Source organism: Podarcis liolepis (assembly GCF_965112155.1).
Source record: "Podarcis liolepis genome assembly, chromosome: 9".
Taxonomy (NCBI): Eukaryota; Metazoa; Chordata; class Lepidosauria; order Squamata; family Lacertidae; genus Podarcis; species Podarcis liolepis.
Window position 1 is genome coordinate 77,324,624 of NC_139564.1, and position 24,734 is coordinate 77,349,357.

Sequence of the window (24,734 nt, forward strand, 5' to 3'; positions counted from 1 at the left end):
ACAAGGGTGAGAGGCAGCAGCTAGCCTGCACCACATGGCCTCCAAAGCAGCTTTGCAGAGGGTTGGCTTTTTAAAATAAAATGTGCACAAATCCACTTTTCACACATTGGAAGCACTACAGGCGTGCAAGTGTCCCGGAGGCAGGCAGGGTCAGGGCTCAGGGCACTTCCTGCGCCCATTGTGAAATGTAGAGGTGGATCGAAGTGACTTGCTAGATTGTTGTCTGCACAGCATTGTGGTACAGAGGAATGAGCAGAGGTTGAGAGGGTCATGCAAATTTGTGCCCTGCTGTCCTATGCTCATGTCACTGATTTTGTTCCTTTCCAGCACTTCATAGTTGCATTATTGATTGGCTATAACCGTAAAACATCATTCTGTAATCACATTGGATATTATATCTGTTATTAATTCTGAAACTCTGCTGTATAATTCTGCAGTGTTTGATTGCATCTGTAAGCCATTATATTAAAATGATTCCTCCCTCCTCATCCAAATTTATACATTTTCAGTTGATATACTAGGGTAGATTCTGCTAATAATGTGCACAGGTTCTATATGTATTTAAATTGGGACAGCTGATGATTAAGTTAGGGAAATTATATCTAAAGGTTGTAGTACAAAATACAGTAGGAGCGGCCATCTCTGGACCCCTCCAGAGGCCGGTGTTTGATTGCAGGTGTCTTCTGCAAGATGCTCTTGAGACAACAAGAGTGCACTTGGGGTGGATTTATTCTGCTTTAGTTAGTTCTGTGATGATAGTCCTCTGTTATGGGCTATAATGGAGGACTGTATGTCACGTTTCAGTGCTGTGCTGCCTCTCACATGGAGATTCCTCTCCAAACTATTACAACTAATCAAAGTAGGAACTGCCTTGCTGGGTCTGGCAAGGGTTCCCTTTTACCAGAAGCCACAAGCACTGCATGAAAACAACAGCTCTCCCATCCTTACTCATGCTCAATGCAGCTGAAGACCTGGGTCCTCTCTAATGAAGAACCACCTGGCATTTGAAAGGCTGTTGGGTCCGCGTCTGGTTTAAACTCCAAGTCTGGTTAAACCCTAAGATGGGGGAGCAGGAGGGGCCTGGAAATATAAATTAGGAAATGCAACTTTTATGCAAATTACCACCCCCACCCCCAGCAACACATTTTCTCTGTTTGGGTGGCATGTGGCCATCCTGCTCTCCCTGTGCAAAGCTGCTCTCCCTGTGCAAAGGTCAGAGGGGGCAGGGTTTCTGTTGAGGCAGGTGATTAGCTGTGGGAGGAGCTTATCAGAGCTTGCAGGGCAGCGGTGCGCGCCTGGCGGTGCGCGCAGTTTGATCCATCTTTTAGATTTAGGGGAGCTAGTCTCAAACATTTGTTGGGGGAGAGCTAGGTTTTTTGGGGGGGGTTATTTGTCCTGTCTTCACTCTTTTTAAGGTGCAGGGCCACTGTAGCCACCCCCAACGACACGTTTTCAAGATGGAGGGTGAGGGAACAGCTGCAGTCGCCTGCGGTTCCTGCGCAATGTTTGCCATCTTGCCAAAGGTTACAGGCAGCTTTACCTGCAGCAATTGCATGTTGATTGCCCTCTTAGAAGACAAAGTCCAGCAACTGGAGGAACGTGTAGATACGCTCCAAAGAATTAGAGAGCTGGAGCTCTTCTTGGAAGCAACAGAGAACACCGTCTCCACCAAGGAGGAGACAGGGGACACCCCTGAGAAGGAGGCTAGTTCACCAACACAGGAGCCAGATATATGGAGAAACGTGGCTCAAAGAAGTAGGAGGCCCAGGGTTCACTCTGATTGTTTAGAAATACACAATTGCTTTGAAGTCCTCTCCCCTAGCATGGAAGACGAAGAACAGACTCCATTTGAGGATCTCTCCCTCATTACAGTCGATCAGGTATATGAAGACGAGCAGCAAAGTCAGTCCTCAGGCGACCTTGGAACGGACAGCTCACGGAAGAACCCCGACCAAACCTAAGAGGAGGCGTGTAGTGGTGATAGGGGATTCCCTACTGAGGGGAACAGAAGCAGTGATCTGTGGGCCTGACAAGATGTCTTGGGAAGTGTGCTGTCTCCCCGGGGCTAAGATCCAAGATGTAACTGAACGACTGCAAGGAATCATAAAACCCACTGGCAAATACCCCTTCCTCTTGGTTCATGTGGGAACCAATGACACTGCAAGCAATAGCCTCCAGAAGATCAAAAGAGACTACGAGGCTCTGGGCAGGAAATTGAAGCAATTAAATGCACAAATTGTCATCTCATCTGTCCTCCCAGTTGAACGACGTGGCCCAGGGAGAGAGGGGAAAATAGTGGAAGTGAACAGCTGGCTTCGCAAATGGTGTAAACAGGAACGGTTTGGATTCTTAGATCACGGACTGCAGTTTCTTGAAGATGGACTTCTGGCAAGCGATGGGCTGCACCTCACAACGGTTGGGAGAAATGTTTTTGCCAAAAATCTCAGAAACCTCATCAGGAGGGCTTTAAACTGACTAATGTGGGGGAGGGAGACAGTGCTCCTGAAGGTAGGAGTCTATCAATTGATGAAGATGATCATCCAAATGTCATAGACCAAATGGAGCAAACAGCATGCAGACCTAGTGGTGGGAGGAAAAAATCCTTAAATAAGAGACACGGGGGAATGATTAATGGACTTCAATGTCTGTACACTAATGCGCAAAGCATGGGAAATAAACAAGATGAGCTTGAGCTCTTGGTACAGCAAACTAAATACGACATAATAGGCATCACTGAAACCTGGTGGGATAAGTCCCACAATTGGAATGTAATCATGGAGGGATACAATCTATTTCAGTGAAACAGACCAGACAAGAAAGGAGGAGGAGTGGCGTTATATGTCAGGGATGTGTATACCTGTGAAGAGATCCAAGATTTAGAACCTCAAAGCCAAAGTGAGAGCATTTGGGTCAAAATTAAGGGAGAGAAGAATAACAGAGACCTCATTGTGGGAGTTGACTATAGATCCCCAAGCCAAACGGAGGACATAGATGATGCCTTCCTGGAACAGATGGCCAAGCATGCAAAAGGAAGGGAGATAGTAGTAATGGGGGACTTCAATTACCCGGATATTTGTTGGATGTCAAAGTCAACCAAGAGCATAAGGTCAAACAGATTCCTCACTGGCCTTGCAGAAAACTTCATTGTCCAGAAAGTGGGAGAAGCAACAAGAGGAACAGCCATTTTAGATCTGGTCCTAACCAATGTTGATGACCTGGTTAGTGGGGTAGAAGTGGAAGGATCATTAGGCGCGAGTGATCATGCTCTTCTGAAGTTTACTATACAGCGGAAAGGAGCAGCCAAGCATACTAGGACTCAATTTCTTGACTTTAAGAAAGCCGACTTCATAAAATTTAGGGAAGTGCTGGGTGAGATCCCATGGACAGTAATACTAAAAGGAAAGGGAGTTCATGATGGCTGGGAGTTTGTTAAGAGGGAGATAGTAAAAGCACAACTTCAGGCAATACCAATGAGACGGAAACATGGAAGGTGCCTAAAGAAGCCAGGGTGGCTATCTAAAGAACTTTTAACTGAGTTAAGATTAAAAAAGGATGTGTACAAAAAATGGAAAAGGGGGGAAACCACCAAAGAGGAATTCAAACAAATAGCCAGCACGTGTAGACACAAAGTCAGAAAAGCTAAAGCACAGAATGAACTCAGGCTTGCTAGAGAGGTTAAAGCAACAAAAAAGGCTTTTATGGGTATGTCCGTAGCAAAAGGAAGAACAAAGAAACAGTGGGGTCACTCAGAGGAGAAGATGGTGAAATGCAAACAGGGGACACAGGAAGGGCTGAACTCCTCAATGCCTTCTTTGCCTCAGTCTTCTCCGATAAAGAAAACAATGCCCGACCTGAAGAATTTGGAGCAAATGATTCAGCAAAGGAAACACAGCCCAGAATAACTAAGGAGATAGTACAAGAATACTTGGCTAGTTTAGATGTATTCAAGTCTCCAGGGCCAGATGAACTGCATCCAAGAGTATTAAAAGAACTGGCAGAGGTGATCTCAGAACCACTGGCAGTCATCTTTGAGAATTCCTGGAGAACAGGCGAAGTCCCGGCAGACTGGAGGAGGGCAAATGTTGTCCCTATTTTCAAAAAGGGGAAAAGAGAGGACCCAAATAATTATCGCCCAGTCAGTCTGACATCAATACCAGGGAAGATTCTGGAGCAGATCATTAAGCAAACAGTCTGTGAGCACCTAGAAAGGAATGCTGTGATCACTAATAGTCAGCATGGATTTCTGAAAAATAAGTCATGTCAGACTAACCTGATCTCGATTTTTGACAGAATTACAAGCCTGGTAGATGAACGGAACGCAGTGGATGTAGCCTACCTTGATTTCAGCAAGGCATTTGACAAGGTGCCCCATGATATTCTTGTAAAGAAGCTGGTAAAATGCGGTCTTGACTATGCTACCACTCAGTGGATTTGTAACTGGCTGACTGACCGGACCCAAAGGGTGCTCATCAATGGTTGCTCTTCATCCTGGAGAAGAGTGACTAGTGGGGTGCCACAGGGTTCTGTCTTGAGCCCGGTCTTATTCAACATATTTATCAACGACTTGGATGATGGACTCAAGGGCAGATGACACCAAACTGGGAGGGGTGGCTAACACCCCAGAGGACAGGATCACACTTCAAAATGACCTTGACAGATTAGAGAACTGGGCTAAAACAAACAAGATGAACTTTAACAGGGAGAAAGTATTGCACTTGGGCAAAAAAATGAGAGGCACAAATACAAGATGGGTGACACCTGGCTTGAGAGCAGTACATGTGAAAAGGATCTAGGAGTCTTGGTTGACCACAAACTTGACATGAGCCAACAGTGTGACGCGGCAGCTAAAAAAGCCAATGCAATTCTGGGCTGCATCAATAGGAGTATTGCATCTAGATCAAGGGAAGTAATAGTGCCACTGTATTCTGCTCTAGTCAGACCTCACCTGGAGTACTGTGTCCAGTTCTAGGCACCACAGTTCAAGAAGGACACTGACAAACTGGAACGTGTCCAGAGGAGGGCAACCAAAATGGTCAAAGGTCTGGAAACGATGCCTTATGAGGAACGGCTAAGGGAGCTGGGCATGTTTAGCCTGGAGAAGAGGAGGTTAAGGGGTGATATGATAGCCATGTTCAAATATATAAAAGGATGTCACATAGAGGAGGGAGAAAGGTTGTTTTCTGCTGCTCCAGAGAAGCGGACATGGAGCAATGGATCCAAACTACAAGAAAGAAGATTCCACCTATACATTCGGAAGAACTTCCTGACAGTAAGAGCTGTTTGACAGTGGAATTTGCTGCCCAGGAGTGTGGTGGAGTTTCCTTTTTTGGAGGTCTTTAAGCAGAGGCTTGACAACCATATGTCAGGAGTGCTCTGATGGTGTTTCCTGCTTGGCAGGGGGTTGGACTCGATGGCCCTTGTGGTCTCTTCCAACTCTATGATTCTGTGATTCTATAATTTCACCGTGCATTGACCCCGAAGCCATCATGGCCAATACCTGCTGACAGACACCTCCTTCTCTGTAAATCGGCCACACCTGCCTTTAAAGCCCATTTCATGCTGTTTAAGTCAGTGGTCGCCACCGCCAACTCCTTCTTCACGCAGTGCATGCAGTTAAACTATGGAACTGGCTCCCACAGAATAGCCACCAGCTTAGATGGCTTTAAAACATGGTTGGACAAATTCACGGTGGATAAGTCTATCGATGGCTTCTGGCTTCAGTGGCCATGATCTGCCTTAACTGTTTAAGGTAGCAATGATCCGGAATCTCTGTTGCTTCCCATGGAGGCCTCCTGATGGCCCTGTGAGAGCAGGATGCTGGACTAGGTGGGTCACTGGCCTGATCCTGCAGCCAGCTCTTCTTAGTTTCTGACACTCTTTCCTCACATTTCCTGCGTGTTTCAGTTGCCCAACGCAATCCAGAGAGGCTGAAACATCAATTTACTGCCAGCTTCCTTGCTGAAATAAAAGATTCTTCTATTTTGGAAGCTGAGGTGAGGAGAAAAAGAAGATGTCTGGCAAATGGAAATTCAATTGGTTTAATATGGGAACTATTTTACCGCCAACTTAAATGGAGCCTCTTATTAAGAATCTGATGGAATTTCTAAACAGGGAGAGCATCTCCCTTGGTGAGGGCGATCTCCAATCATACACCAACATTGCTCTTGGCATATTTATGACTGCTATGAAATCTCCCATCTGGTATATTTTAAAATAAAATTGAAAATTTATCACTTTCCCTTCACTGATGTGTTGGGCTTTCTCCCTTCTGAGAGAAGAGAGCTGGACAGAGATTATTGCATCAGCAGGCTGCCAGCTGAGGTTAGGCCGAGGGGTGATTTAAATTTTCAACACTTTCCCACGTTAGAGGTTTCCAGAATTAGGGATGGGGCGGGCAAAACTGCAGACCAAGAAGCCATGAGCGTGTTTCTCGAATGATAGCCCTCCCCTGATCTTGATGATAGCTCTGCTCTGCCTCCAGTTTTAGAGACAGCGGTGCTTCTGAATAGCAGTAGTTGGAACCACAGGAGGGGAGGGGACTCTTGGGCGCAGGTCCCGCTTGCGGGTTTCCTGCGGAGGCACCAAGCTGCACATTGTGAGAAAGGATGCTGGACTCGATTGGCCACTGGCCTGATTTCTCAGGCCCTTCCCACCTTCTTACATTCTTGTCTTGTTTTACTTTTTGTTACGTACTAAGCTTGGATCCTACGGGACGCGGGTGGCGCTGTGGGTAAAACCTCAGTGCCTAGGACTTGCCGATCGCATGGTCGGCGGTTCGAATCCCCGCGGTGGGGTGCGCTCCCGCTGCTCGGTCCCAGCGCCTGCCAACCTAGCAGTTCGAAAGCACCCCCGGGTGCAAGTAGATAAATAGGGACCGCTTACCAGTGGGAAGGTAAACGGCGTTTCCGTGTGCAGCTCTGGCTCGCCAGATGCAGCTTGTCACGCTGGCCACGTGACCCGGAAGTGTCTGCGGACAGCGCTGGCTCCCGGCCTGTAGAGTGAGATGAGCGCACAACCCTAGAGTCTGTCAAGACTGGCCCGTACGGGCAGGGGTACCTTTACCTTTAAGCTTGGATCCTAGAACAATAGGCAAGTAGGATCCTTGAATGCAAAAACTGATTGGCTTGCAGGAAAAGACCAATCAGGTTCCAGGAGGAAGTTAATCAGCCAATTAGGCTGGTAGGATCATAGAATGCAACAACTGATTGGCCTGCAGGAAAAGACCAATCAGGATCCAGAAGCAGAATCAGCCAATCAGATGGGACTCATTGTGTAAATAATGTACCTATATAAAAGCCTGAGGTTTGGGGGGGAAATCAATCACTGTTTTACTAGCTGCAATAAAGAGCATGAAATCACTACAGGACTCCGAGTATATTTCACTTTTGTTTTCATTTCCTGCACCGTTTGGAACGGGGGAACACACACACACACACACACACACACACTTCATTTTCTCTTCTGGAAGAGGATCCCATTCAATGAACCACCAGAGAGGGATGTGGCATGTTCATCAGACAAAGAAGTCCTATTAATATATGAAAATGGTTGACATAAACAGAACATTGCATGTGCTCACGAATCCTATGGATGGGCAGAGCAAGTAGGAATGAGCAATAGCAGTGACATTCATTGCTCCGCTTGCCACTGGAATGTGGCCCCTGTAAGCTTATCCAATAGGGCATGTGGCCCTCAGGATGGAAAATGTTCTCCATCCCATTTATTATATCTCATGTGCCTTGCTGCTTGTTCTTCAATCCCAATGGAACGGCAAAAAAGTATTCTATGCTCAAATACCTGCAGTGCTTTTCAGAAGGCAAGACTGCATGCAGCAACTTCAAAAGAATTTGTCTGACCATCGGGGGACGCAGATCAGTCACGCGCAAAGACATTTTGCCTCAGCAGCTCAGAACTTTGTTCTGGCATCATTAGGCTCTGATGGCACCAGCTGTTTGCAGCTTTTTCTCGGCCTGGCCTGTTAATGGTGAATGAAAACCTTTTAATATTCACAGCACTTTTAATATTTAATATTGCTGCCGTTATAGGCAATTTTTTAAAATGCTAAGTGTGCTTAAAATTAATTTTTTTTTAAAATTAAGTAAGAAAATGGCCCTCTTTGAGGTTCTGCAGAGTTTGTCCCTGGAATAAATTATGCAGTTTGAACTGTGTCTCTCCCTCTTTTTATTTTGCTTCTGAGATTGAGGTTATTAAGGAATTGGAGGGAGGAGGGATTGCAGAAAATGTAATAATAATCTACAAGATCCCTGCCTCCCTTATTCCATGCAGGCACTAGGCAGGCTTTGTCAGGATTCTTGGCCGCAGTCAGAGGTAACTGGCCTCACTCCAGGCATTCGGCTTGAATCCTTGTTGACCTCCCCGTCTGCGTCTCCCGGCAGGATACAGGCAAGGTCACAAATCGGCGATCCTCCTCAAGCGTGAGAAGAACACACCCTCCTCCCTCCCTCCTCCCTGCTTCCCCAGGGAGGGGAAAGAGTCAGACAGAAATCTATTTACATCGTTTTATTCCTGTCATTCCAACAGTACAGAGAAACGTGTCTGCACTCTCCAGACTCTAGCAGTAGAGTCACAACTCCGCCCCTGTACTTCCAGTACAGGTCAGATGACACTCTGAGCTAACATCCGGTGCTCAGTACACTGAATAGTTCCAATAGTATAGTCCCAGACATCAACATCCTGTTTTGCATTCCAGACACCTGCAGCTTGCTTTCGCATTGCTGCTTTTTCCTGACAGGCTTGTCCCATGACCACCACCAGCGATGCTTCCTGGCTAGCTTATGTCAGGGTTGGGATCCTGTGGGATTCCAGTTCCCATCAGCCCCTGCCAGCATGGCCAAGGGGGAGGCGTGATGGGAGATGTCATCCAGAGACATCTGGACTGCCAAAGGCTCCCCATCCTTGCTATGAAACCATTAATTCCAGAGTCCAATTCTGCTGCCTCTGAAAAGGATACATGTGATGGAAAGGAGAACCTTTTGTCCAGGAAAGAGATGGATGCTTGATGTCCCTCAGAAAGGGGCATCTGTCTTTTGTGCGGTTTGCGGAAATAAACAACTTGGGAAAACCAGACTTGTTTCAGCTCAGGTGATGCTCATTCACTGAAACCAGGAGCATCTAAATTCAGGTAGATAGCCGTGTTGGTCTGACGCAGTCAAGAGATATATAAAAATAAAAAAATTGTCCAGTAGCACCTTAGAGACCAACTAAGTTTGTTCTTGGTATAAGCTTTCGTGTGCATGCACACTTCTTCAGATGCGCTGAAACAGAAGTCACCAGAACATACTATCCCTTGCTTTTTCCTGTAGGACTAATTGCAGTCGTTAACAGTAGTCAAGAGGTTTACCATACCCATTGAGTCAATCACCCATCTCCTACTACCCTCCTGAGAAAAACCCCATCCCACCCTCCCACTGGTGACTTCTGTTTCAGTGTATCTGAAGAAGTGTGCATGCACACGAAAGCTTATACCCAGAACTGGCAGACCACTATATTCTTGCTAGCTCCATGACCAGAGGTGTACTGGCCCAGACTTTTGGGGGAAGGCGTGGTAGTGTAGGACCCTCTTGCCAGCAGCCAAGAGCCACCCAGTCAGCATGAAAGGGCAACTTTCGAGCCACTGGAAAGAAGTCTTCTCATCCTTGGTGGTGACTAAAGCCAATCAGAGCGAAAGGAGGTCAGACAGCCCCTGAGGATGGACTCCTGGGGTCGCTCTGCACAGGGGCATAGGAATGGGGGTGCAGGCCGCCCCGGGTGTCATCCTGATTGGGGTGACATTCGGTGCCCCCCTGCCCACGACTCCCCCACGCCCAGCGAGTGGCAAAGTGGTGAAGCAGCAGCTGCTGCTCTCCCCCTTCCCTGGCTCGCTGTAGGCTTGGGAGTAGCAGGGACCCCCCCCCCGCCAAATGTCGCCCCCTTCGCGGAGATCTGGGGAGGACCGTGCAGCCGTGCTAATCCTCCCCATGGGCGGACTGTCCCCCTCCCCCTGGGTGCACGGCTTGTGCGCCTCTCCGTGTGATGGAGCGCCAGCTCCGCCACTGGCTCTGCGCAAGGTGCATGGGAAGAACATCGCAGAGGAGTTGTTGTGTCTGCTCCAAAGCTAAGCATTGAGGAAGAAGGTGCTTCAGTTCCAAGAGAACGATGGACAAGGTCTGTTATGTATGATGGAACTGTTGAAATCAAGCCTTGTCAGAGGAATTGGCCACTCTCCAGGCACCCGGCTTGAGTTCCTTGTTGACCTCCCCGGTCTGCGTCTCCCGGCAGGATACAGGCAAGGTCACAAATCGGCGATCCCACTCAGCGTGAGAGGGACACACCTCTCCTCCCTCCTCCCTGCTTCCCTCAGGGAGGGGAAAAGAGACAGACAGAAATCTATTTACATGTCTTTATTTCTGTCATTCCAGCAGTACAGAGAAACGTGTCTGCACTCTCCAGTCTCCAACAGTAGAGTGAGAAAACTCCACCCCTGTACTTCCAGTACAGGTCAGATGACACTCGGAGCTAACATCCGGTGCTCAGTACACTGTATAGACTGCTCCTTTGTGCCAATAGTACACTCCCAAACATAAACATCCTGTTTTGCATTCCAGGCAGCTGCAGCTCGCTCTTGCATTGCTGCTTTTTCCTGACATCCTCCCCCAAAAGTATCAATGCGTGTTGCGAGCAATGCGTGCTCCAGAGAAGAAAACAAACAGTTGTTATACACATAACAATCCCCTGTTGTTTCAGTTCCACCCTTGGAACTCCCCGCCACTAGTTTCTCCAGTGTACCTCTCTGGTTGTCTGGCTTCCAAGGAATGAGTGCATCTGCATTACCTTGGCTAGCAGCTCTCTGTTGTGTCTTTGTCTCTGACCTAGACACTGCTTCAACCTGTCCTCGGTTGTGTACAACAGCAACACATGCAACAGCTAAGTTAGCAAACTCTTTTGAATACCTCTTGGGTGGTACACCCTTTGTTGTTCTCTCAGACCTGCGTATGAGGTGCTGATCCTCTCTGCTCACTGGTTCAGCCTCTGTTTTGCATTCCAGGCAGCTGCAGCTCGCTCTTGCATTGCTGCTTTTTCCTGACAGGAACTTCAAGGGAAATACAATGTAAGTCACTCTTCACTGAAGATTGACAGTCTATATGATCCTTCATCAAAAGATCTCAGGCCAGTTCACAAGCAGAGGTTGGATGGCTTTAATTGCGATTCCTGCATTGCAGGGGGTTGGACTAGATGACCCTCAGGGACCCTCATTTCTTCCAATTCGATGATTCAATGATTTATTGCCTCCCTAGCCTGCCTCTGTGAACACCATTCTGCCACAGAGTAGTGGCAGCTAAAAGCTATCAAGATGCTCCAGCCATAAATTTGTGGCTGAAGGTTGGAGTTGTGGGGGGATCTTTGGGAATCAGAGATCAGTTTGGATCTGGCAAAGCAAACCAATTTGTTTTGACCCAGAGAGGGAGAAAACACAACAGTCAAATTCAGTGTTAAACTTGAGAGGCTTCTGGTGGTTGTTTGGAGGAAGAGCATTTAACTAGCACTGATACTGATCTCCTCAGAAATGAGGGTGGTCTGCTGATTTGGATCCAGCTGCCTAGGAGGACAACTTTGGGCCCTCCAGCTGCAGCGTGGGTGAGGTGACTCTGTTTATTGGACTCAAAGTGTGTGTTTGTGTGTGTGAAATGGACAGCAACAGAATCCCCCATATGTAAAGACCCACAAACCACAACAGCAATGCATCAAATTTTCTACTTCATTTACTATGTGCTTAGAGTTCCTTTTTTCAGCAAAGAGCTCAAGGCAGATAGCAGTTTAAAATAAGAACAATAGGTCTCTTCCAGAGGATGCCTATATTGAGCAATCACCCTGATTTGCTTCCCAAAAAATTGGGTGCAGATTATATTTTAAACTTTCAAAACGATAAAATGACAATAGAGGAAGCTTCTGGTTTCTTTATGAAAGTTTACACAAACATTTATTTTTTTTCCAATTCCTCATATATAATACCCCCAAAATCACTATTTTTTTTGCAACCCCGCCACATAAGAAACAGTGTCCCTTCTGCCTGTTTACACTTCCAGCAAGTATTAGATCTTATTTTATACATTTTGGATAGTTTGCTGGGAGTTATATACCACCTGTAGAACATCTTCAAAAGATTTTCCTTTAGTGTATAACAGGCCGTAAATTTCCATTCTTTATTCCATAATCCTTCCCATGCCGATAGTTGGATATTTTTACCAAAATCTTTTGCCCACTTAATCACTACTTCTTTCACCTCCCATTCTAAAAGAAGCTTGTACATTCTAGATATTACCCTTTCCCAATAAGTGTTGGAAATGTAAAAAAAGAAGAAGGTACTTTCTATCATATGTGGTGGGAGTGTAAAAAAGGTGAAAGACTTCTGGGAAATGATATACAAAGAATTGAAAAAGATGTTGAAATATACGTTCGTTAAAAAACCAGAAGCCTTTCTATTAGGAATGGTAGGAAACGAAATCAGTAAGAGAGACTGTAAACTGTTTCAATATGCAGTGACTGCCGCAAGGATACTTCTGGCCCAAAGATGGAAACAGGAAGAAATTCCAACAGTGGAAGAATGGAGAAGGAAATTGACCGAATATGCAGAATTGGGCAAATTGACTGGGAAGATTTGATACCAGAAAGACCAAAAGTTTATCAAGGACTGGGGGAAATTTAAAGAATATCTGAAACATATGTGATGCACAGACAACGCTTGTTGGTTTTGAAGAGACTCTATGAAATAGTAAGAAATACTGCAAAAAAAGAGAGTAAGAGGAAAAGGAGTGGGGAAAGGCAATATCATGTTTAGAAATGCGTCAATAAATAGAAATTTTTCGAAAGATTGACAGAGAAACTGAGGGAAGTCAAAAATTGAAGCATGAGTGTAAAATAATTTGTTGACTGTATAAAACTTGTTTGGAAAATGAATATTTTTTTTAAAAAAATAGATATTACCCTTTCCTATTTTGTATTAATTCTTTGTCTGCCCGTGGATTCTGCCTCCGGAGGCGGCTGCCTCAGTCCGACTCCTGGGCAGGCAGATAAGAGCCACCAGCCCCGTGTGAAATAAGACCCCAGGAGAATTTGCACTGAAGTTACCTGAACGCTTGTTAGGAGTGAAATTGGCGTGGAAGTGATGTAACTTGGACAATTCAAACATCAGGCGGCACTTAAGAGGAGTTTGTAAGATTAACTTTGTGGGTTTGCGGATGGCAAATCTCATGTACTGTGTGGAATGGAGCTGCCAAATGGAAGCCGCACATTCTGAAGACCACAGAGTGCAGGCGTGCAGCTGCTGAGCCATCCTGAATGGTGCTGTTACTGTTACCAGGAATTATGATCTTTTAGTGGGATCATTATGCTGCATGAATAGATCCCCATACAGCAATTTCCCTCAGCCGTATGAGTCCATTCAAAGAACCAGAAATCCCTTCCAAACAAAGATTATTTTTTTAAAAAAAAACAATTGAGAAAAATAAATGCATTCCAGTGTACATGTGACAAAACAATGCTTTCCCTCTTATCCAACGGATATTGAGAGAAAGGCATTTCTCTGACAACTGCACAGTGCAAAATAAATGGAGTAATTTGAATAAAAATGGGCCATGTCTCCTTGCCAACATGTTTGACATGGCAGCTGTGAGGAAGTTGTCTGTTTTGAACAATATACAGGGACAGAGGCACATTAGCTGTTCGGGTGCTTCAGGACTGGCAGGGCCCCGATTCTTGACAGGGTTTGCTTTATGCCAACTTTGTCCTACAAATCTGTGAGAATCCTGCTCGTCTTGTGAATGAGCACATAAAATAAAATAAAATTGCAGTGTCTCTAAAATTTACCTCCTTTCCAGAGGATTGGAAAATATGTCATATAATGCTGCTCTTAAAAACGTGATTTGAGGGAGCCAGGAAATTATTGGCCAGTTAGCATAATATCTGTTCCTGGTAAGTAGGTGGCAAGCATTATTGCAAGTAGCATTACCAGGTGTGCAGAAGAGCAAGCCTAGCTGAGGCAGAACCAGCAGGTCTTCTGCAAAAGTAGTCCTCTGAGAGGGTCAGTAAATAGGATGGATCTGGCACAGATTGTGTATTTGAATTCCAGAAAGCTCTTAATAAATGTCCTCACCAAAGGCCTCCTGAGTAAACATAGCATTTATGGAGAAAGAAGACATGTCCTCTGATGGGAACGGGATAGGAAACAGAAGGAGAGCACAGGTGGTCAATGTGGGGGGCTCCAGACACTGCTGGATTGCATCACTCGAGGGGAGGGGGGGTGGACCAGGGACGATGGGAGTTGGAGTCCAGCACATCTGCGGGGCACCACGTTAGCTACCCCTGGAGCAGAGGGTAGGAGCCATTTGGAAGGTGGAGAGAAGGAAGCCATGTGGAGCCCGTTTGCGCCCCATGCACCAGGCATTTATGTCAACAGCCAGGCAGCCAAGTTTGTGGATGAGCCTGAGGTGCTGAGGAAAGTGAAAATGCAAGAGGGGCTGCAAAGTGTCCTAAGGGGACTATTAATCTCTAAGCAGTTACATTAAAAAATAATGCATTTTACCATCTGTATTTTAATAGATTTGCTTTTATAATATTTAATTATCATTATCAAGTAAATCAGGGTGAGTGCAGGATAATAAAATAAATTGTAAATCTAGAGGTCAAAGTTTGGGGTGGCGGGATATCTTCAGCATAGGATGAAAGTGATCTAGTGATGGTGCCAGAGGAACCTCTGTGGGGGGGAATTCCCTGGGCTGCCCCCTCCCCAGAGGGCAGAAATTACTAAGAGGTGAATTACAGTGTCCATTGCCTTTTCTGGGCAAGATAAAAGAGTGCCATGAAACAAGAGGAACAATCAGAAACATCAAACTTTTGACTAATAATAATAGGAAATTGTTGTATGTAAGTGTGTGTTTATAACTCCTGTTTTGCAAAATATTCCTTTCTCCTTTCCACCCTGTTGTGGGAGGTGAGTGTGCAAGGAGTTTGGGCATGATGTTGAGGCCCATTTGAACTCAAGGAATGAGGAAAGAGGAGGAAGGGCGATGAGCAGCAGCAGCAGCAGCAGCAGCAGCAGCAGCAGCAGCAGGGAATCTACCCAAGAGGAAAACAGCTTGTTTTTGTTTACCAGAGTGAGTCATACTTTGCAAGTGCAAGCAATTTACATATAATATAAGCATATTATGCATGCAGATATAAATTCTTAGGACGTAAGAAGAGGCCTGCTGGATCAGGCCCATGGCCCCTCTAGTTCAGCATCCTCTTCTCCCAGTGGCCCCCCAGGTGCTCCACAGGAATCCTGCCCGAGTGCAAGAGCCCCCTCTGCTCCTGCGCCTCCAGCACTTGGTATTCAGGAGCATCACTGCCTCTGCCATCCTGGCTGGCAGCCACTGATAGGCCTCCCCTCCTCCAGGAATTGTCTAATCCTCTTTTAAAGCTGTTGAGGTTGGTGTCCCTCAATGCCTCCTGTGAGAGGGAGTTCCATAGGTTGCACTAAATGAGGAAAGACTGCATGTATTCGGTGATCTGTGTTGGCCTGGACTAAGGATTCTGAGCTCCTGTGTTCTGATTCGATGCATGATGTTCAGTCACAGAACATTTCAGGATTTGGGCCTCTGCCATTGGTCCTTGACACTTGAGTCGTGATTCGCAGCTTGGAAGTTTAGACAGCCAATCACGTTGGGAGTGGAGTGGCCCTGGCTTTTAGGAATGTATATAAGCAGTTGCTTTCCCCCTGTTCTCCAGTTATGTGGTTCAATAAAAGTTCTTGCTGTTATCACTGTGTGTTGCCTCATGGGAACCCACCTACACTTCAGGACTTCCTTGTATCTCTTATTTCACGCTCTTCCTCTCAATCTCCATTTTGCTGAACATGATTCCTAGGAGGGGCAATTGACCACTGTGCCTCCCCTTAGTGTCAAGGAATTCCAGAGGTGGGCCCTTCTTTGCAAAGTCTGTTTCCTTGTAGATTGCACTGGTAGGCACCATGTGGGAGTCCAAGATCAGAGCTGGTTACTCTGCCAGGGTTCAGTCAAGGAACTAGTAACATGGAATGTTGCTCCAGAACAATTCTGAAACCAACCACCAAGAGTTGAGATACTTTCGGAGGAATGCATATCCGTCCCAGACTCCACCTCCCTGGTGGAGAGCTCTTTTCATTTGAAGGCAACATGCTTTTTTGATGAGGAGGTGGGTCCAGTGGGCTCTCTGTTTGATGCTTCCCACTCCCTCTGGGATGGGTGGACTGGGGAATGAGGAATCGTCAGAGTGGAGGATGTTTCTGGGGAGAAGTTGTCAGTGTACGAGTTTGTGGACAAGGATGCCTCCCTGAGGATGCAGCTGTCACAAATTCTTGGTGTTTGTTGTCCATCTGTGAAAGTCTTTGGAAGATGAGTCATTTTGGTGACTGCATCCTAAGATGGTATAAGAAGACCATATTTCCCATCCTACACATCCCAGGATTCGTCTCCTGGTCTCTGGGTTTAAAATTATTCCATGTCATCCTCACAAAAAAGCTGAGAAGTAGCTTAGGATTACACCAAACCACTGTGAACAGTTCAACTCTGGATTGTTTACTGCCAACAAACTACTATCTAAAGTCATGGTTTGTTTTTGGCTTAAAAACCTTGGTTTGTTTTAACTATGGCTGGATGTTCTGTTTGCAACCATCAGCACCCTTCCTTAGCCATGGGCTGCTGACCACCCTAACCCAGACACTAAAAACCAACTGGAAAAACAAACCATGCTTTGCCTGTCTGTGTGACAACCCATGGTTTTTTAAACAAACAACGGCTCAGTGTTATGTGCAAATCAGATGTCCAAGTGAGATTTTGAAACCAGATATCTCTGGTGCACCTCCAAACCTCTACCCACAACACTACATTGCATTCCTAAATATGCATGCATTTTCTAGCTATGCGCCAGAAAAGTGAAGGCCTTCTACACCTCTAAGTGGTGGGTTGGCTTTCTAGTGGGATGCAGCTTGATAGTATTTGAAATATGACAAAAAGAACAGGTGTTTCATCCCTGCATTTGGTGACTGACTAGCAAAAGTTAACATTGGTACAACCTTTTTATAAGAATTAAAAAAGAACCCCTTCTGGACTGAATAATAAAATATGTTAAATAATTGCTGCAGCTGTGATTGATGTCAACAACACAAAGATTAAAATGACTGTTTGGATTTTTTAAAAAGCTACAGATTGGTTAATTATTTACTTCTCTTACCTCTCTCACCTCGTTCCACCTTTAAATGAATGGGAATATTTACCTTGGGATGGAAACTGGGGGTTGAGACAAACCAGAGCTGGTTTAATTAGGATTTCAACAGTTTTCGTACCTAATTCACCTCCCAATCAAACAGATAAACTATTTAGGTTACTTGATTTTTGAGCCATACAGCATTCAGGGTCAGAACAGGCACAGGTAGAAGAGACCTGCTCCACTTGTGCCTTGCAGGGTACAGTCATCATGAGGCACTTAGCGTGACTTTGGGGCACAGGACCACAGCTCAAACGGGCACAAATTCTGCTCATATAAATTTATAGGTCTAGATGCCTCTGAGAAATGATGTTGGTAGGAGGCCCGGGGCTCACAAGGGCTGCCCTTTGCAGTGCACCCAGCCAGGTAAAAACCCCAAAGTAAATTAATGTGTGGGTGTATTTTCAGTATACATGTTCTTCAAGAATAGTCAGTGACAGTTATTGCAAAGGTTGACTAACAATAGAACAAATAACTATTTACCCTCTGCTACAAGACACGCCCCCCAATAAAATACAGTGGTAACTCAGGATGCGTATGGGATCTGTTCCGGAGCCCTGTTCACATCCCAAAGCGAACGTAACCTGTGTCTGCGCGTCTGCGTGTGCGCGGGTCACGTTTTGGCGCTTCTGCGCATGATGTCATTTTGACAGTCTGCACATGCACGCGTGGCGAAACCCGGAAGTAACACGCTCCATTACTTCCGGGTCACCCCGGAGCACAACCCGAAAATGCTTAACCTGAAGCGTATTCATCCCGAGGTATGACTGTACTTGTTTGTTTGTTTGCAATTCACACTTAATGAATCCTCCAGAATAATACTTCAGCAAAACTCTATTACAAATTAGAGACAGAGAAGACAAATAAGGCCAGGAAAATGATTTACATTACAAGGTATAAACGAATAAGACCATTGCCATAAGTGCAATGAGCAAGATGAGAATGCAGCACTAAAGCATAAATACAAAGGCTAAGCGTTCCTAGTTTTTATGTAGTATGGGGGTGTTTCTGTGAATGGTCTTCCTTATTAGCATAAATAATAAAAGAGCTCCAAGTTGAAGCAAATTTGCCTGTCTCTGAGGAGCCGCATAGAACACTCATTTTGGGGGCTGGGGGCTCCATAAATGCGACATCCCACACTAGTACCAGTAGGAAAGATTCGCTCCAGTTGTCTCCCTCCAGTCCTTAGCAATAGTTAGTCTTGCTGCCAGTTAGACCTTTGTCAGAAACATCTAGGTTGCTTTCAACAAAAAGGTTCAAGCAAGACAACGAGAAGAATCCGTACGGACTTGACCCAACTACCTCCACCCCCACATGCAAAGAAGGCTCACTGCAGTCAACTGAGGACAGCCAACCACTCCCTGGACCCCCAGCCTCTCTCACCACCAAGGAAATATAACAGGCGAATGGAAAGAGAACCTTCCCAAGTGAAGCTGACACAACCCCCCCCCACCAAGTAGAAGAACACCCCACCCCCTCTCCCCCTTCTTTTCTTCCCCAACCTTATACCGTATGAACACTAATGTCTTGCAGCAAATATAATTGATCTGTAGAAAACACAAAAGCTTTTAAGGTAATAAGTTTGGTTTTCCTGCACAAGCAACAGTTAATCAGGGCAGCAGGGAATTGGTTTTATTTCATTTGTGCAATACCGTATTTTTCCGTGTATAAGATGAGATTGTTTTATTTTAAAAAATCCTAACAATTGGGGGTTGTCTTATACACAGATAGTGCAGAGGTGGAGGTGGGGCGGGCGACTGGTGGCTGCTGTGAGCAGGAGATTGTCTGCGGCGTTTGGGCGGGTGATTGGTTGCTGCATCAAGGTCTGCTGGTGATTTGCTGCCACGGCAATTGGTCGGGCGATTGGCAGCTGCTGGCGATGAGTGGGCAGATGACTGGTGGCTTCGTTGATGCGAGCAATTGGCAGCGGCGGTCAGGTGGGTGAGCGATTGGCGGCAACCCCCCTAATGCTTAACAACTCTGGGCAATCTCTCCCCCCCCATTTCCTAAATTTTGAGTCCCCCAAAATAGGGGTTGTCTAATACATGGGGGCGTGTTATACATGGAAAAATATGGTAATTTGTTTTGCTTTTTTCTAAAAATTAAAGCAGTTAGAGGTAGTTCATTTATAACAGAGTTTTCAGTTTGTACCCTTCTTTTAGTAGAGCTGTCCTGACTTAAGGATATTAAGTGAAATAATTGCTTGCTTCATAGCCAGTTTGTAAGTGAGGAATACCCCATCCTCCCGTTTCTTTTCCTATATAATAGGCTTATTTTAATTCCATGTTTTTTTGTTTTAAAAAATAAAATTTTCAAATTCAGTTTGCAAAATCCCGAGCTGATTAAGGGGGATCCCAAATAAATTTCTTTAAAAGAAGAAGAAGAAGGAGTGAGAGGGAGCGAGAGGAGAGCTGGGACTGCCTGCAACAGACATGTAGCTTTGACCCTGCACAACATCATAACAAGGCCCCTTCTGTGGGGCCCATACATCAGGAATGGGGACAGGGGCTGTGTCCCCTCACGGGCAGCCTTCCAGGGGACTGAATACCAGTTGCAGATGTGGCCAGATGCAAAAGGGGATGGATGATTTGATATCGCCCTGTCAGTGTGAACATCCAGGAGATCACGGAAATCACATGCCATCATGCATAGTTGGGGCCTAAATCTGCCAGCAAAAACTGCCCTGGCTCATAGGCCACAGCCCACTATTTACAAAATGCGGCTTGGATTCCTGGCAGCCTGGGAAAATGGGCGTTGCAGCATGATGGTGGCTCTTAAGTTGAATTGGTGTTGACACACCCTTTTTTGATAGCCCAAGTATGATCAGTTTAGTGTCTGACTTGGCAAAAGAAACACTTTTTCCGAAGTTCACTGTCAGCATCTTGGATCTCCTTCGTTTAGCTGACTTTCAGCCAGGTGCAGCAACTCTAAGGGGTCGAGGTGTCTTTGGCCCCCTCAATATTTGTTGGAAGGGGGCAGGGGCCGGCCCCTCCAGACAATGCAACGTTGCGTGCCCATAACATGTGACGTGTGATGTCATACATCGTATTGTGCATCGTGTGTTGCATGCATGACATCACATATGTGTGATAGATGCCAGGCCCCCTCAATCTTGGGGAAACTTGGTGACTCTGTTTTCATCCGTCAATCACAGGATGCCTGTAAACACCTGCTCCCAGGTAAACATAGAGGAGCTGTGAAGGTGTCTCAAAGGAGCCTTGCCAGATCCCTGCCCCCGCCAGGACTGAAGCTGTGTTTCCCTCCCCATTCCTGAAAGGGAACTAGAGCAAGAGGTGCCGGAAACCGCAAGTGTGTGATATGGGACACTCTGCACCCCACATTTAAAGCACACCACTTTCTCCCCAAAACCCCACACCTGTCCGCAGTCCCAATTTGACCAGGGCACCCCGGAATTACAGAAGCCATCCCGGCTTCTGACTGCGTGTCTCATTTTCTGTGCTGAGCTCCTGCGAGAGCTGGCACACCCACAGTCCTTTTGTGCAAAAGTAGGAGGAGGGGGAGCTGCAGGTGGTGCAGGCTGGGCTGCCCCTGCTGGGCCCAGGCGCTGCGCGGCCTCTGGCTGATGCTGCCCCCACGGGCGGAGGAGGAGAAGCCAGCAAGGAGGGGGATGGGGAACAGGAGGAGGAGCTGGAGGTGCTGGTGTGGCCCTTGCGGAGGGAGCTGCTGCTGGTAACGGAGACAGGGGACTAGGGCGGGAAGCCCCAGCGGGCTCACTGGGGACGTGGCACCAAAAGTCAGGCATTCTGATTTTAATCAGTGGCATATTGGAGGGTATGGAATCCTGGGGACCACAGTTTGTTAAGAGGGCTGGAATTGCAGCCTCCATGATTCTTCGGGGGAAGCCTTGCGCTTTAAATGTATGGTTGGGATATGCCCAGAGATGGAACAGGTCAGGCTCCAGGTTCCAAAGGATCCTGCAAAAAGGGCCATTTGTGGCCCCTCCCCCCTGTTCAAGGATCACCTGCCCAAACAGGTAAGTGGCTGCGACATGCTGCTTTAAATGCTAACAATGCTGCAGAGTGCCCAGCACAGGGTCCGGAAGTGCGCGGGGAATTTAAAATGGCGGCTCTTGGCTGTCTGAGACGGAGGCCCCAGGGGAAGTGTCAGTCTTGTTGAGAGTGGCAGGAGCACTGGGCTCTGAAAGACAAGCGTTCTTTGGGCAGGTGGCCTAAGTGCACGACAGCAAAATGTACGACACACTGGTGCTCCGTCCCATGGGAAGATCTAAAGCAGAGCTTTCCAAGCTGTGTGTCGCAGCACGTTAGTGTGTCAGCTGCAATGTGTAGGTGTGTTGTGCAAACACTCCCCGCCCTCCTCCTGAGGCTGGAAAGGGGCTATTTTAACCTCCGGTTTGCTACTAAAACAGAAGTACTGTGTCACAAAATGATGCAAAACTGAATTACTGTGTCGTGAAATGGTGCATGTCTAAAAAGTGTGTCAGCATGAAAAGTCTGAAGAGCTCTGGTCTGAAGGGTCTTGTAAGGGCATCTGACTGCACACACTCGGGAGCCCCTCACACTGGGGCCCCCGATGACACAGCTTTTCCATTTGCAGGCCTCGTTGAGGCCTTTATGGCAGCAGTGGTGAGGCATCAGGCATAAGCCTGCATTTTATTAATGTTTGATCAGGGCTTGTATATTAAAGAGGGCTTAGATTTTCAAAAGTTTCATGCCAGGCACAAGACCAGCTGCTTAGAGAACCTTGACAGTGTTTTCCTCTTAGACAAGGGGCCCCCTTGATTGATAGCAGAAAACAATTCTCAAAGTCGTAAAAGCTGAAATTACAGGCTGAGAACGGACACTGACCCTACATGTTACAGAAGATAACAAAGGCAGAGATAAATATAATTAGGAATGAGTAAATAGTAAAATAATACCAGTAAAATGAGCTAGATCTTCTTTCTAAGGTTAAAGACCAAATGGAGAAGCATCTAGCTGCCAGAAAGAAAGCATTTTTGGGAAGTCTTTTTAAAGCTGTTTCTTTCTTAAACTGAGAGAGTTTAAGGGCAATAAATGTTGGGAAGATCTAATGGGAAAAGCAACTGGCTGGAGAAGGGGGGGGGGAGTGTAAACAGGGGAAGAGGCTTTTTTCCTATTTTATTTTGAGGCTGTAAACTGTTCCTTCCTTGTTACTTTTAGGAAGTTTATCCTTCTAAAAAGCTATCTATGATAATGTATGAAATATGCTGGCTTAAATGTAATTATGCAAAGGATTTAACAAATGCTGGATTCTTATTTCATATAGTTGAAAGAGTTGTAATTAAGTCAGCCACCAGCCCCCTGCCAGACAGGAAGACGCCATCTAAGCTGTCCTGATATATAAGTTGTCAGACATTTGTTTAGAAACCTTCAAATGAAGGAGATCTTTCAATGTTGATGTGAAACTCAAGATCCTTGACATATGTTTAAGATAAAAATTTAAGATTAACCATTTGTTTTAGAAGGCAATAGGGCAAGGAGGGCAAGAGGTGAGCTGGTAATTAAGATTCCTTGTTGAGACACATGTAAGATATATTACTACTTATTTGTCATTTATAGATGTAACAATATATAGCTCTTTGTGTTCCATATAAGGACAGGAGGATATGGGTGTATCTTTTAGGATTGGTTATAGCAATCAGCCAATAGGAAATCCAACCAGGCTGATTGGACAGAGGCAGCCACAGGAGGAGCAAAGGGGGCTGGATTAAGGGAATATAAGGGCTGGCCATAATGGCAGGAGGCCAGGCCAGAGCTTGGTAACCATATACCACTGTGCCTCTCATTTATTTGTCTGACAAATAAATAATTATTTTAATTTCTCTATTGCTGCGTTGAATATTTCATTCCAGCTAAGCGTTAACCACAAGCAGGGTGCTACATTTTATGGTGCGCCTGTGACTCGGATCAGTGGTCTGCTGGAACGCAGCCCCTTCGCCCTATTGGGCAGGGTACAAGAGAGAGGATCTCTAAACTGCTTACCCAAGCGCGCACTGGTAAATTTTTCCAGGGGGAACGCAGAAGTCTCGTCTGTCTGATACCCTGCTCACTGGCGGCGACGGACCGGGGGGAAACGGAACCAACCAAGGGTAAGTGCACAAAGGGATTTTTGGCCCTCCAATTAATTGGGAGGAAGAGAAGTCTTGATCAAACTTCTGCGCCTCAGTAAGTGGGAACTGAGTACGCTAGGTGGTTGGGTACATCAGATGGTGATCTGGTGTAGGGAAAGGAAAGTTGGGAGGTAGAGTGTGTGGTGAAGTATCTAGCGCATTGTATGTGTGAGAAAGTACAGAGCAATCTGTAGCTGACCTGAGTGTGGAGTGGGCAGTACTTCGGTTCCTGGTAAGGCGACTTCACCAGGCAAGGAAACCCACGAAGCGTGTGTGTGAGTGACTGAGTGGATACTTCACAGGGCCATACAATGGGAGTTGGGGGTTCAAAAGGGGAAAATACACCTCTTGAATGTATGTTAAATAATTTTAAGAAAGCCTTCTCAGGGGCGTATGGAGTCAAAATGACGCCAGAGCGCCTGAGAACGTTATGTGAATTAGAGTGGCCGAAGCAAAATACTGAATGGCCATCTCAAGGAACCTTTGATATAAATTTAGTAAGCAAACTTTGGTCTAACATCGCCAAAGAAACTGGAGGGTGCCCAGAACAATTTTCATATATAGATTCCTGGCTGAGCACATTAAATAAAAATCCTCCATGGATAAGGGAATGCAAAGTCCAACGATGCAAATTATTGGCTGTAAAAGCCGAAGCTAGGAAAGGAATCTTGCCAAACAAACTCAAACCCATTTTTGAGGGACCAGAGGAAGAGCTGCTTCCACCTCCACCCTATGCTCCACATCGAAGGGAGCCTAATCCAAACACTCCACCAGTTGTAACCCCAAGGCAAGAAAGTGGAATGAATAATGGAGCTGGAGTCACAGAACTTGATTCCTTGATAGATTATGATAAATATCTTCAGGAGGCATTGGAGGCCTATAATGAAGCCCAAGCAGAAGTGGTTATTCCATCTGTGAGTCCCAGTAGAACTCCATCTACAGTCTCTTTTAGTGGAACAACTGATTGCCTACCCCAAACTCCTGTACATCCAAGTCCTAGAGAATTATTACAGAAGTTACAGGGAGACCTTAATCGGTCAGCAAGCAATACAGCCAGGCGTATAAAGCTGCTAAAAGAACGCCTTGGGACAAATACCATCCCCTATGATTTGAGGCCCCTAGAGCAAAGCGAAGAGAAAGATCACGTAGTAGCCCCTCTCAGAAGAGTATTTGATGCACTTGAGGAGCCTGTGCTGGTTAACGGGCAACTCGGACCACGGCCACCTCGAACTTCGACCCTCCAGTACATTCCATTCACAACTACGGATCTGATGAATTGGAAAACACACACCCCATCTTTTGCAGAAAAACCTCAGGCTATGATGGACTTGGTGACTTCAATAATAAA

General features: G+C 46.1%; 1 protein-coding gene across 9 annotated transcripts in view; it reads left to right on the top strand.

The window, feature by feature from the left end:
• The window catches only part of HMG20A (high mobility group 20A), a 725,026-nt gene that overhangs the window by 96,864 nt on the left and 603,428 nt on the right, over positions 1-24,734 (top strand). For 5 of the 9 annotated variants that reach the window (XR_014516066.1, XR_014516069.1, XR_014516070.1 and 2 more), the window contains one exon: positions 1,272-3,638. The exons of 2 other annotated variants lie outside the window; for them this stretch is intronic. The gene's annotated coding sequence lies outside the window, so the exon portion shown is untranslated. Of the gene's footprint in view, positions 1-1,271; positions 3,720-24,734 lie in introns of those variants that run through there. 2 more of the 9 variants (XR_014516065.1, XR_014516067.1) reach the window with 1 other exon arrangement.